This window comes from Balaenoptera borealis (assembly GCF_965194805.1).
Source record: "Balaenoptera borealis genome assembly, chromosome: 14".
In the NCBI taxonomy this organism is placed as follows: domain Eukaryota; kingdom Metazoa; phylum Chordata; class Mammalia; order Artiodactyla; family Balaenopteridae; genus Balaenoptera; species Balaenoptera borealis.
In genome coordinates this window covers 68,183,808-68,197,408 of record NC_138875.1, presented here as the reverse complement: position 1 = coordinate 68,197,408, position 13,601 = coordinate 68,183,808, and the positions used below count along the sequence as shown (strand labels likewise).

Sequence of the window (13,601 nt, the reverse complement as noted above, 5' to 3'; positions counted from 1 at the left end):
CCTCGGGAGAGCCTTCCTCAATCCCCCAAACTAAGTCTGGGGCCCTTCTTGTAGATTGTTCTAGCATTCTGCATTAATTACTTGGCCAATGTCCGTCTGCCTCACCCCCTCTGAGGCCATGAAGAGCAGAACCATAGTCATCTTTTTTTTCTCTTTTTTTAAATACCATATATTTTTTTTTAATTTATTTATTTATTTTTGGCTGTGTTGGGTCTTCGTTTCTGTGCGAGGGCTTTCTCCAGTTGCGGCGAGTGGGGGCCACTCTTCATCGCGGTGCGCGGGCCTCTCACTATCGCGGCCTCTCTTGTTGCGGAGCACAGGCTCCAGACACGCAGGCTCAGTAGTTGTGGCTCACGGGCCCAGTTGCTACGCAGCATGTGGGATCTTCCCAGACCAGGGCTCGAACCCGTGTCCCCTGCATTGTCAGGCAGACTCTCAACCACTGCGCCACCAGGTAAGCCCCATAGTCATCTTGTTCACTGTGGTTTCCCTGGCACTTGGCCTGACACACAGTAGGCACTCAAGGAGTGAATGGAAACATTCCCATTTGTGCGTGTCCCAGCCCAAGGGTGGGGCAAAGCTCAGACTGGGTCTGCCAGATCCCAGGCCTGTGGTCAGCACATGACACCAGGCAGATAACAGACAGACTGAAGGACAGATGGAGACACCTCTGTACCTCCTATTTAGGAATGTGTGAAGGCCACGCTCCAAGGAAGGATGCATCCCACCCACCTGCATCACTGGAGGCCACCAGCCAATCAAAGCACGTGCTTCAAAAGAACGGGCGTGATTGGACCAGGGTGGACCAGTTATGCCATCTCATGGACTCCCTTCTCCCCAAGCTTCCTCCACTTTCTCTTGTACCCCGGCTTCATTCCAGGCATCACCCGAATCCATGGGGCAGAGACTCCTCCAATAATCTCCCTGTCAGGATACCACCTGAAGACCTTCCTTGCTCCTGGGCCTGTTTCCTTGTGGGACCTGCCATGCTTTCGAGCCCAGAGGTGAGTCATTGCCATGTCACGTGTCCCGGTGAATGTCAAGTGTCTCCCTCTTTAGAGCCTCATGCCCTGACTTTGTTTTATGGGGTTGGGCTGTCTGGGGCCACCACCGATTTCATCCATCAACTCGGGACCGTTCCAACAGCAATGCTGAATTTATAGAAGTGGTTAAGCGAAGTGTTGACAATATGGACGGCGTGTTTCTGATTAACACGGCGATTCCGAGGGAAACTGCCAACTGTGGGGAAGTCAGTAAAACACAGCAGCGATTTCCCAGGCTCGGTGAGCTCGGGCCTTGACATCACGGGATTAACAGATGTTGCGCAAGGAACTTGCAAAGCGTCTGGAGGCGTCGCTTGACGGGGAATGTAGACTCATACACAAACCAGAGCTCCTCTCTCTCCCTCTCTCTCTTTCTCTCTCTCCTTCTTCTTGAGAGATTAAATCTGAATTCTCTTTTGGCCTTAAGAGTTTCCATCAGGAAATACTGTCAGCTTCAGCGAAGCTCCCAGAATCCGTCTCCTACCAACCCCCTTTGCAAAAAGCTAACATATCTAGAATATTTAGAATATTTGCTGGGTGCCAGATACCCTACACAAATCATCTTGTGTCATCCACATCGCAAGGTAGAGACTGTGACTATCTGCATTTTAAAAATAACTTTTTAGCTCGAAATAGTTTGACTCATAAGAAGCTGCCAGAATAGGCCAAAGAGTTCCCACGTACCCTTCCCTCGATGACGATAGTTATCTTACACAGTCATAGTGCATTGTCAAAACCAGGAAACTGACTTTGCTACAGTGCTGCACACCTTATTTGGAGTTTATCAGTTTGTACATGCACTCCTTACATCTCTATCTATCTATCTACCTCATGTTGTGTGCATGTGTGTTTGTGTGTATATGTGTAAATGTATAGATAGATAGATAATATCATCTATTTATCTATCCATCTATCTCATGTTGTGTGTATGTGTGTTTGTGTGTATATGTGTATATGTATAGATAGATAATATCATATATTTATCTATCCATCCATCTATCTCATGTTGTGTGTGTGTGTTTGTGTATATATGTGTACATGTATAGATATATAGATAATATCATCTATCTATCTATCCACCCAGTTCTATGACATTTTATCACAGCTATACAGTAAAAGCAACTATCACACTCAGATTACACACAGCTCCATCCCCACAAAGAAACTCTCTCAGACCACCCTGTAACAGTCACACACTCCCTTCAACCCCAGTCCCTGGAAACTACCGATCTGTTCTCCATCACTGTAATTTTGTCACTTCAAAAATATTATATAAATGGAATTACACAGCATAAAGCTTTGAGTAGCTTTCTGCACTCAGCATAATGCCCTTGACATCCACTCAAGTTGATGTGGGTATCCCCAGTTCTTCCTTTTTGTTGCTGAGTAGTATTGCATTGTGTGGATGTGTCACAGTTTATCCATTCACCCGCTGAAGGACATCCTGGTTGTTTCCAGTCTGGGGCTTTTATGCATAAAGTGTTACAAACACCCAAATACAGGTTTTTATGTGCTTATTTACACTTAACAAATGAGATAGCTGACACAAGGAAGGTGAAATGATTTGCCCAAGGTCATGCAGCCAGCAAGTTGAAGGAAGATTTGAACTCAGATGGGAACTCCAGAGATTGCGTGCTTAGCCACCTGCAAGGTTGCAAATCTCATAGTTATAAATAATAACCCTAAAAAGGTAATTAACACCCCAGGAAGATGCACTGTGTTTACCCTGTGGTTTTGTGTTCCTGTAAGAATATGCCATGAGTCCCTCCAGGGTCTGCAAGACGAGTTGAAGAATCAAATCCCATGGGGTCATAATCAATCCCTTGGCCTTGGCATGCACACGGGTTTCCCAATACGGCCTCTGCCACCCTCTGGTTCTCATCCACTCTTCTCTGGCTGATCAGAAAGCCATTTGCTATTTCCGGTGGAACAGCCTCTGAGTTTCCAGTCGCCTTGGTTCCGCTCACGTCGTCCCTCTGCCTGGTATGCCCCTCCGTCCACGGCTACCATGCTGGCTGCAGCTCACACCTCTCTCTTCCTTTAGTGAGCACCTCCTCGGAGAGGCCATTTCATCCTCACCCCCTGCCCCCGCTCCCAGTGACATTCTTGGCTCCATGAATATTTATCTGATTCTATAAACATGCATCTCTTCATTAAGCAAAGCTCTCTGAGGACCAAGGCTGTGCCAGGCATTGAGTTGAGCCCTGGGAAACAGAAATAAATAATCTATAACCTCTGAGTCCAACCTTGGAGTAAGTCAGTCTGCAGACAGAAACACACGCCAGACAGAGGGACGAATGGATAAAAATGGCGGGGGGAAAGCACTGGGCTTGGGAATTTGGAGCCCTGAGTTCAGGTCCTGGATGGGCCATATTTTAGTCTACTCAGATTGCTCTAACAAAATACCATAGTCGGGGTGGCCTAAAGAATAGAAATTTGTTCTCTCATAGTTCTGGAGGCTGGAAGTCTAAGATCAAGTTTCCAGCTGATTCGGTTTCTGGTGTGGACTGTAGTCCTGGCTCGCAGATGGTCACTTTCTTGCTATGTGCTCACATGGTCTTTCTTTGCTGCAAGTGCATGGAGAAGGTGGGGGGAGGGGAGAGAGAGAGAAAGCGCTCTGGTGTCTCTTATAAGGACACAAACCACCAGATCGGGGCCCCACCCTTATGACCTTATTTAACTTTAATCACCTTGTTATAGGCCTATTTCCAAATACAGTCACATTGAGGGTTAAAACTTTAACATATGAATTGGGTGGAGGGGACATAATTCAGTCCACAGCAGGCTGCTATCTGGTGGTGGGACTTTCCTGGACTTGTTTCCCACTGTCTGCTCTGCCTTCTTACAGAGGGCCTATGAAGAGGCGTGGAGATGATTGATGATGCAGACGTGCTTTCTCCCCAGACCTGGCTCCTGAAGTGAGGGGCTGGCCTCCCTCGCTCACCTAAGGCAGCCAGACCTAAGATGCCTGAGTCACCAGGAGCCAGTGTCCTATTCTGTCCCGCTGCATGGGAGGGAGTACAGGTGCTTCACAGAGTCTGCATCTTGGACCCTGGGAGAGGACAGCATCCAGTTGGAGTGGAGTTGGGGGGGAGACAACAGAGGGCCCCCTGGGAGGGACTGACCTTAAGTTCTGCGGCTCCATAAACAGCCGAGGCAGCCCACACTCCCACCTGCAGCTGAGCTTCCTCTGAGAACCTTTCATGCTTGTTCTGCATTTGATTTTCCCCCCTCCCGTGGCCTCCCGCTCCCCATAAAACTCAATCTCCTTTTGTTTTCAATTCAATTAAGGGCCAATAATTCCAGCCACAAGGCCACACATTGAAAGTGCTGTCAATAAGCCAGCTGTGGACAAAGACAGGGCGGCCTGGAGGGAGGGATGCAGAGAGATCTCTGGGGTCCCAGCCCAGGTGAGTATAGAGCTAGGGGTGAGAGGGAGAAAAGAGCCCCTGATGGCAGTCACTCCCGACTTCTAGACTTGGCCGTGGCACTTGTTTGTTGCATGACCTTGGCCAGGAGCGGCCCTCCCTGGGCCTCAGTTCCTCCATCTATAAAATGGGACCAAGAAGTACTGTTGTGAGTGTTTAGCTCTTTTCTTCTACTCACCTAGACTGTATGATTGTTATTTCAATGCTAATTTAATAACTGATTAAAAATAGACCACACCCAGTGACCCAGCCAGAGGCCTGATTGTAGGAATCTGTCCTCTAAAACATTTGCACAGATATGCAAAGACATTTATCTAAGGATGTCCATCACTAGGGGGTTGATTAAGTAAATCATGCTACAGCTGTACTTTGGAATACCCTGCAGCTGTTAATAAGAATCGGGGTAGATCTACATGTGCTGTTATGAAAAAACGATCAAAATATACTGTTAAGGGAAAGTTGCAGAAATTATATACACGTGTATGTATATGTATATTTATGTAAATATGTATTTCTTTAACTAGGAAACAAACCATATTATAAACAGAATACAAATCAAAACAGAAACAAAGTGATACTATAAGAGTGCAGTACATATGTGTGTGTGTGTGTGTGCGTGCGTGTGGGAGGGTGTGACCTGAAGGATGCACATCACACTTTAAAATAATGGGGTTTTGGGCTTCCCTGGTGGCGCAGTGGTTGAGAGTCTGCCTGCCAATGCAGGGGACACGGGTTCGAGCCCTGGTCTGGGAGGATCCCACATGCTGTGGAGCAACTGGGCCCGTGAGCCACAACTACTGAGCCTGCGCGTCTGGAGCCTGTGCTCCGCAACAAGAGAGGCCACGATAGTGAGAGGCCCGCGCACCGCGATGAAGAGTGGCCCCCGCTTGCCTCAACTAGAGAAAGCCCTCACACAGAAATGAAGACCCAACGCAGTCAAAAATAAATAAATAAATAAAATAATGGGGTTTTGAGTGGGGAGAGGGGAGTTAGGGACTTTGGAGTTTTCCAATGAGTATAAATTACTTTATAATTAAAATGTACATAAGCCTATAAAATGAAATGAATACCTACTTGTGGTTGAGCACCGGAGCCTTGTGTTAAGGTAAAAGGAAGAATATTAAATTCCCGCAACTCTGCAATAACCACTGTTGACGTTTTTATGCATTTCCTTATGAGTCTTTTTCCCTAGTCACGTACACATATATTTTTATAATAAAGCTGGAATTATGCTCCATGAGAAATTTTGTAGCCTGCTTTTTCACTTAATGTTTTAGCATAAGGATTTTCCCAGGTCATTAAATTTACCCTGTAATCGTGCTAGGAGGCCCCATGATGGGATGGCCACCTGTATGTTCCCTAGCCCTGTGCGTGTTGGAATTACCCATGAATTGCTGGTCTGCTCTGATGAACTGATGCTCCCCCAGGCCCGGGATGCCACCATCCCATCCCCTGCTGCATCACCAGGATCTTTCCCAGCGTTCTGTACATAGTAGGGGGTTAATAAATACTTGATGAGTAAATGAATCAACAGAACATAGAATAAATGAACGCACCTATTTTAAAATAGATGCAAAAGAGCGGCTGATGTGGAAACACTTCCCTACTGTCAGGCTCCGAGGCTGGCTCCCATTTCTCACGTTTAGAATGCATGGCAATAAATTTCTTGCACCACACATCTGAATGTAGGCAGGGCTCCATCTTCTCTCTTTCGAAACCTTTCATTTCATCTCTGATGCTCTGAGTCACTCCAGGGTGTGGGAAATCAGGCCCTCACCACTGAGCTTGGCTTTGAACGCGGCCAAAACAAATTGCTGTGCTGGTCCCTGGAGGGGAGTGTCATTTCATCCACGTAAGTGTGATTGAAGCCGGGGAGTCACACAGTTGGGAAGTCGGTGTTTCCCAAGGCAGCCCGCCCTGTAGGGAGAGCCCACAGGAGTGACGGTGGGCGAGTTCGAGGTGGGATTCGAGACGCCCTGTGGTGTCACTCTGCAAACCCCAGAGTCCTTGACTCCCATAGCCAAGCGGACAGCAGCCAACCTCTAATAAAAGCCTTTGAGTCAGGCATGACTTAAATCTTGGGTTAAAAGCTTCAACTTAACAGAACTGTGTTCGGATCCCATTTGGCCACTTCCTGTGTGACTCTGCACTCCGCAAGCCTAAGTTTCTTACCCGTAAAATGGGGACAATCATAGAAGTCATCTCTCAGGTCCTTGTGAAGATTAAATGAGACAAGGCACGTGGTCCTTAGCCCAATGCCCAGAACCCAGATGGATGTGGTCAAGGTTGGCCATGATTGGAGCCTCTCTGGGGACTTCTGGATCAAATCTGTGCTCCTTCTTTGCCTGGTCTGTGAGGCCAACTCCATTTCATCACATTTGTTTAGCACCCCTGCTTTTGCCTTTGTGGAAATACAGCCGCTCCATCAGAAGGACCCATGTGGCTCTGCCTTGACCATGGACTCCTGTTTTCTTGGTGGTTTGGGAGGAGACACCAAGTACTCATGATCAAATGTGGGAGAGTGGGCTCCCGATGGGCAACAGACTCAGGTCCCCAAAGGATCTCCAGTGATTGGAGATTGTACCAGATCTTGCAAAGTTAAATTTAACAGAGAACTATGAAAAGCCTAGCTCTAGGTCCAAAAGTTCAACTCCACAAATAACAATAACAATAGCTCACAATATCACACTCTAGGCCAAGAACTGTGCCGAGGGCTTTGCATACATATCTTATTTAACTTTCACAACGTCTCTCTTCCCTTAAGTTCTATTATTATTTGCAGAGGAGGAAGCTGAGGCTTGGTTCCCATGCCCAAGGTCTTCCAGCTGGTAGATTGGTTGAGCAGAGATTCAAAGCCAGTAGAACTATGACTCTAGACCCACACTCTTAGCCCACGTGCCATCTTGGATGACACGGCTGTTACGTTTTGAATCACACCAGAATCGAGGTTGGTGTGGGAATACCAGAGAGGTTAACATGCCACTAAGGGCCTGAATGTCTGCTAAGAGGCTGGCTTTCATTCATTCCTGCATTCGTGCATGTAACAGAATGCACTCAGACGCTACATGCGCCAGATGCCCTGCTAAGCGGTGGATTCAGGGTAGACCAGCCAGAGACAGTCCCTGCCCTCATGGGGCTCACAGTCTAGTTAGAGAGATGGATGATAAATAAATTACTCCAGATGGGTCTGTTACGGGGGACTCAGTCTTCATCCAGAATTCCCCAGGCACCCTGGTGCTTTACCTGGCTGGACTCAGCCCCTTGCTGGGGGAATCCACTGCCTCTTTGGAGTAAAGTAACACATACAGATGCTTGGCAATATACCTGGCACATAGCAAATACCCAATGTTAGCTGTAATAATAGTAAAAAATGCTGCCACTACAACTTACATCATTGACTTCTTGGACCCAGAAGGACAACTTCAGGCTTATTCCTGTTCAACTTTACCTTGTTAAAGTCAGCACATAGCTCTGCCCACTCATAACTCCTCAAAACAAACACCCTCTGCCCTAAACTTGATGATTAGTGGGAAAGATTTGTTCTGGGTCCTTTTTCTCATGATTCTTCTGACCCAAGTCTCCTTCACCTCTGAACTTGTTTCAGGGTGCAGCCTTGGCCCCTACATTTATCTACACCCAGTCCAAGGCTTCACTTGGATTCATCTGAATGTGACTGTGGACCTGGAAATGTCATTTGCAACCAAAAGGTAAAATAAGTATCCCTTTGGAAGGAAAAGAAATACCTTAAACAAGCTAAGTTAACTCTAACACAGGCCCTCACCCTTCCTAGGTATCTCCTGTGTGAACATGGGTTATCGCGTTTTTTCCGTCTATGGATTGCCCCTTTGAGCCCTGTTGGTCTCATGGTCCTGTTTCACAGATGAAGAGATGGGGGCCACCAAGGGACATGATTTGGCCAGCGGTAAGTCCTGGCCTGATGTGTGATGAATTTGTTCTCAGTCACAGCAGCTCCACCTGCTTGGAGCTGGAAATCTCATCAGGCAGGGTTTCCCTTGGAGCCCCTACCTTTCCCGGGCCAGCACTTGCAGGGGACGCTATAAAAACAGCCTCTCACAAGGTGCTTCAGAGTTTCTGCCTTCCGGCCTTGCTCCGGGCCAGGAAACCCTGAGAAGACAAATGCTGCTGGGCCTTGGCTTGGGTGGGAAAGTTTTTCAAAACTCAAGAAAGCATTTCTTTTATTTCCCACCCTCACTTCAAGCCAAACCAGCTTGAGTTCTTCTCACCTGCTAATGCGAATTCCTGATTCTTCTGCTTCACTTTCTCCAGCGAGTCAGGGTGTACAAAAGGAGTTGTGGCCACAGCTGCAGGGAAGTCCCAGGCCCAGCACTTCTTGAGCTCAAATAATGTATGGGCCTCTTTTAAGAAGTGAAAATGAAGAGGTCCCTAATATTTATTTAAGTCACTTTATTTTAAAATTGACTTAAAATTGATACAAATGTAAGTCAACATATAAACTTCTTATATCTTATTTTTGTAGGAAGCCCCTTCACCTTATAAGTATAAACATAACTATGAAACCACAGAATTTAAGTTATCAACATTATTTTAATATGGCAGGAGATACTGCTTTCTTGAATCTAAACCACTTATGCCAGGTCTAATATAGAAAGATGGCATTCTAGATCTGCTTCTATATATAAACTCTATCAGTTGGAAATGGCAATGAGGACTAATAAAATGCATCCAGAATGACAATGCTTTAAATGAGTTGAGGTTTTATTTTTCACTTGTGTCAAAGAAATGAGGGAATGCCTAGTCTTTTCTATACTAACATCCTTAGCACATGGTCACCTAGTTCAAGGTGCCTCATAGTCACAATGTGGCTGCTGTGGTTCCAGCTATGGCATCTGAGCTCCCTGCAAGAAGAAAACAGAAGGAAGCATGCCTCTCAGGTACATCTACCCTTTTTAAAGAACCTGGTCAGAAATATCACCTAATGACCTCAGCTTATGATGCATTGGCAAGGGAATGCATACCTAAGGGAAGCAAGGAATAAAACCTTTTAGCTGGGCATATCAGCACCTCAGATAAAAGAAGGGGCCTGTCACTAGGGAAGAAAGGGAGAATGGACTTCGGGTAAGAGAGTAACAGTGGTTGCCACATTCAAGGTCTGTTGGCTTGTATACTTCCGAAGCAGAGAATGACTTTTAGGATTGAGGTGCTGTCTAAAATGGCAAACTTTACTTGTTAGCTCAGGATAATCAGACCTCACATTTAACTCAATCTACTGATCTTAATGTTGCATCACTTGAGTAGACAAGATGGTGGTCAGCTTTGCATGAAACAGATTTTTGAAATCATTTAACGAGCACCTAGTACAATTCCTGCTGGCATCAGGAACAGAGAGAGGTCTTCACTGTGTATTTCCTACCACCTTCAGTGTCAGTGAATGACTGCACATCAGTCGTGCAGAACTAGGGTCTAGTGACTCATCCACTCACATGTGAGTCTCATGCTACATTGTGGGGCTGAGACTCCTTGTTCCTGAAGACCACCGTGCTTGTATCTGGCACTTGATGAGGCAACTCTGCATCCTGCCCTTAAAACACCTGCAAAATCTTCATTGGAACCACACTGTGAGGCTGTTTGGTCTTTACGCAGCAAGCTCACAATTGTGAAAGCACGTAGCAATCCAGGCTCCAAAGTCCCATAGAAGTCCTTGGTTATAAGATGATCATACAGGTTATAAAGCATTTTTTCCAGGTTATGATATAAATGAGAAAACAGAGACAAGTAGGGAAGTGGACACTTTGGAGTATATTTGTGGGGTCAAGTTTGGGAAACAATGGCTTCTGCCACCAGGCAGAGAGTTTTAAAGGGGCCTTACAGCCCATGAGCCTGTACAGATGGCTCACAGCAGTCATTTGAGAGGTGAGGGGGTCTGTGCCTCAGAAAGGGCAAACCACTTGATAAAGGTCACACAGCTTCTGAAGATCAAAGATGAGGCTCAACCTTGCTCTGGTTCAGAGCTGTACAAGGCTGGGCTCTGAAGCCTTCTCTGACATTGCACCTGATAGCCAAGGTCCTGTAATTGCCACTGTTATTCTTGTGGTCCCCAAAGCAGAGGAGACATTCCTTCCTCCAAAGACCCTCAAGCATCAGACAGAGACTTAGAGATGATCCACATCAAACTGCCCATTATACAGATGGGAAAAGTGAGTCACTGGTGGGTGAGAAACTTTGAGTAGGGAAGACAGTGACAAAGAGGAGGCTGTTTCTGAAGGCCAAGGTAACGGTCACAAAACCAGTAGAGTTCCAGGGCTTGAAGGACCACATCAAAATCAGGCAGAGGGTAACCAGGAGACATCAGGGAATTCAGTGTACATCACTATGTGGGAGTCTGACCACAACTAGGTAAATAAGCAATTAATATTGTTATTAATATTATTATTATGTGTGGCAGCAGTACAGTGTCTACGAAAGCCAGCTCTCAACAAGTGTTATCTGTTCCTATGCACTGTAATGTTATTCATCAGACTTCCTAGCCCCATGCCTGGCATTATTAGTATTGATATTATTCACCACACACCCTGGCTCCTGGATGTGCTCCATGAATACGTGAATGAGTGAATGAATGAATGGTTCTGTCCCAGTTGCTGCACTCCCTACTCTGTTCCCCAGGCTGGATCCCTGTCTGCCTCTCCTGACGCGAAGGCGCTTTTTACATCACCAGCACGAATCGGACTCCTAATCCACCCTTCTTTGGTTTAAGAGTCATTACAAAGTGCTTAATTAAGTAAGCCTCACTTAATCACCAAATGTTTGCATGCAAAACAAGTTCCCGGGAAGCGGGGGCACTTGACACGTTCTGTACAGAAATAATTACGCTGAGCAGGGGGAGTACGGCGGGCCTGGACACAGAGCCTCGACATTTCATTTGAGAGCCTCGCCCATTCATCACGAAGGGGAATTAAAAGGCTTCAGCTCCAGCAATGTGAGAACTCCCACATTCCAGCCGGATGAATCACAGGAGGGGGCCACTATCTGGGCATCTAAAGGTGCAGAGCAGGAGCCGGTGGGGAATTTGAGGGGCAGGTGGGGGGGCGTGTGGGGCTTGGGGGAGGGGTGCACGGAGGCACAGGGAGCTGCCACCCACAGTCCAGAGAATGACAACCCCTCCCCGGGGCAGCCTTTGGTCTCTGCTTCTAAGTCCTGCCTTCGATAGGGTTTCATTTGCCCTCCCTCTTCTTTCAGGATGGGGTTTGCCAATTGTAAATTGATTTGTAGAGCCTGGTGGAGGTGGCGGTGATATGTGTCTATGACAGTCTGTGTGCCGGCTTCTATTTCCTTTCTTGCCCGATACCTTCCTAATCCAGGGTTTCCCCTCAAGCCCTGGATTAGTAGGTACAAGGATGAACTTACTTTTCTTATCTCAATGGCTGTATGTCTACTTTAGTATGTATTAAGGTAAAATAAATAGAACCAGCACCTCAGCCTCTGATTTCGTGGGTATTATCCAATCAGAATTGTTGTAAAGGAAAATAGTAACTCTTTTAAGGTAGAACAAGGATGTGGCCAAAATCAAGAAGGACGGACACACGCGTGTCTGAGACTGAGAACCCTTTCCTGACACGATTCCCCCCTCTCACTGTATGTGTCACAGCCGGGCTCTTGTCCCTGGGCTGTCAAGGGCTCTTACCAAGACCATTTTGCAGATTAAGAAACGGAGCCTTGGGAGACATGAAACAGCTTCTCTCCTCTTTTCTGGGATGGTGGTGGCAGTATCATAACGTCAGGAATAATTGTGAATGACGCTGACATAGGCAAAAAACGAAATAAAAGATGGCTGGATGTTCTGCCTTGCACAGCCCTAGGGGTTATTGTGCCTTTCACTGTCGTTGAGCTATTTTATAACTCTAAGTTAAAAAAAAAAAAAACTGATAGTAATACAAATGACTCATGCCATAGAAATGCAAATGCATTTTGTCCAGCGGAATGCAATTGATTATTGCCCTAAAGTTATCGACCAATTTTGCATCTCCTTGTAAATTAATCCCAGCCTTTCTGATTGACTGTATATGTGTGTGTTGTTTGAAATCTCCTTTGAACCAGTTGTGCCATCTTTCTGGTTCCCTCATTAATGAGTTAACTACACTCTTTGACACATGTTCATTTTGTAATTGCACGAGAGTCGTGATTCTAGCTTTACTTTAAAATTATCCTTTAACCATATCCACCCAATAAAACCCTCCTCCTTGGTGTTTCAGGAAAGGTCTAATCAAATAAGCAATGTGAGGTGGGGTGGAGGCAATGTGTCTGGACAATATTTTGAATCTAAATTGCTGGGTGTATGTGTGTGTTAATGTTTCGGTGGACAGTGCATTGTTTCTGTCTTCCCATCTCATTCCAGCTGGTCACCAGCTCCGGTGTCATCATTTGGGGGTGGGCAAAGCCAATGCAGAAAACTGAACAGGATCCATGGTTTCCTGGTGTTTCATATCCAAGACCCTGGCTGTGGCAACACCCTGGGGGTATGGTGAGGACTGGGCATTCAGAATATCTGTCCAAGGTTATGTTTTCCTCCAGCCCAATGGGATGGGGGCTGAAAATAGAAATTAGGTTGATTTATGCAAAATAAACAGCTGTGACATCTCACACACTCCTGAGCTGGTAGGCAGGACTCAGACCTGACATAAAGATGGCCAGGGTAGCCTGAATTTGCTGACGGCTCTATACGCAGTGTTTCCTTTAAGCCTCACCCTGCCACAAGGTGGGGCATAGGGTTAGCTCCGTGTTTGTGATAGAAATAGGGATCAGAGAGAGTAGCTGATTCCCCAAAACCACATGGCAAGTCAAAGATGCCAGCCTGAGCCTGGAACCTTTGCACAGAATCACAACCATTAGCAGCCTTAGCATCCCCAGGGGCATTTGCTGAAATGCAGATGCCAGGGCCCTCCTGCACTGAGATTCGCACTCAGTGGGTCTTAAGGAAGGTTCCAGGACTCTGCATTTAATCAACAACCAGGTTACTGCAGATGCATAACCAGACATGGAGACATTGGGTTAATTCCAGTGCACGAAGGAAAACAAAAGTGTGAGATTAGAAGGTGTGTCAGAATCACATTGTGAACATTGAGAGGGAAAAGAAACTTCCAGCTGGGTCCTGGAG

General features: G+C 46.4%; 1 long non-coding RNA gene across 5 annotated transcripts in view; it reads right to left on the bottom strand.

The window, feature by feature from the left end:
• The window catches only part of LOC309611136, a 357,456-nt gene that overhangs the window by 48,722 nt on the left and 295,133 nt on the right, over positions 1–13,601 (bottom strand). For 3 of the 5 annotated variants that reach the window (XR_014234338.1, XR_014234339.1, XR_014234340.1), the window contains exon 8: positions 169–3,247. The exons of the other annotated variants lie outside the window; for them this stretch is intronic. This is a non-coding gene — a long non-coding RNA (uncharacterized lncRNA). Of the gene's footprint in view, positions 1–168; positions 3,248–13,601 lie in introns of those variants that run through there. 5 annotated transcript variants of the gene reach the window in all.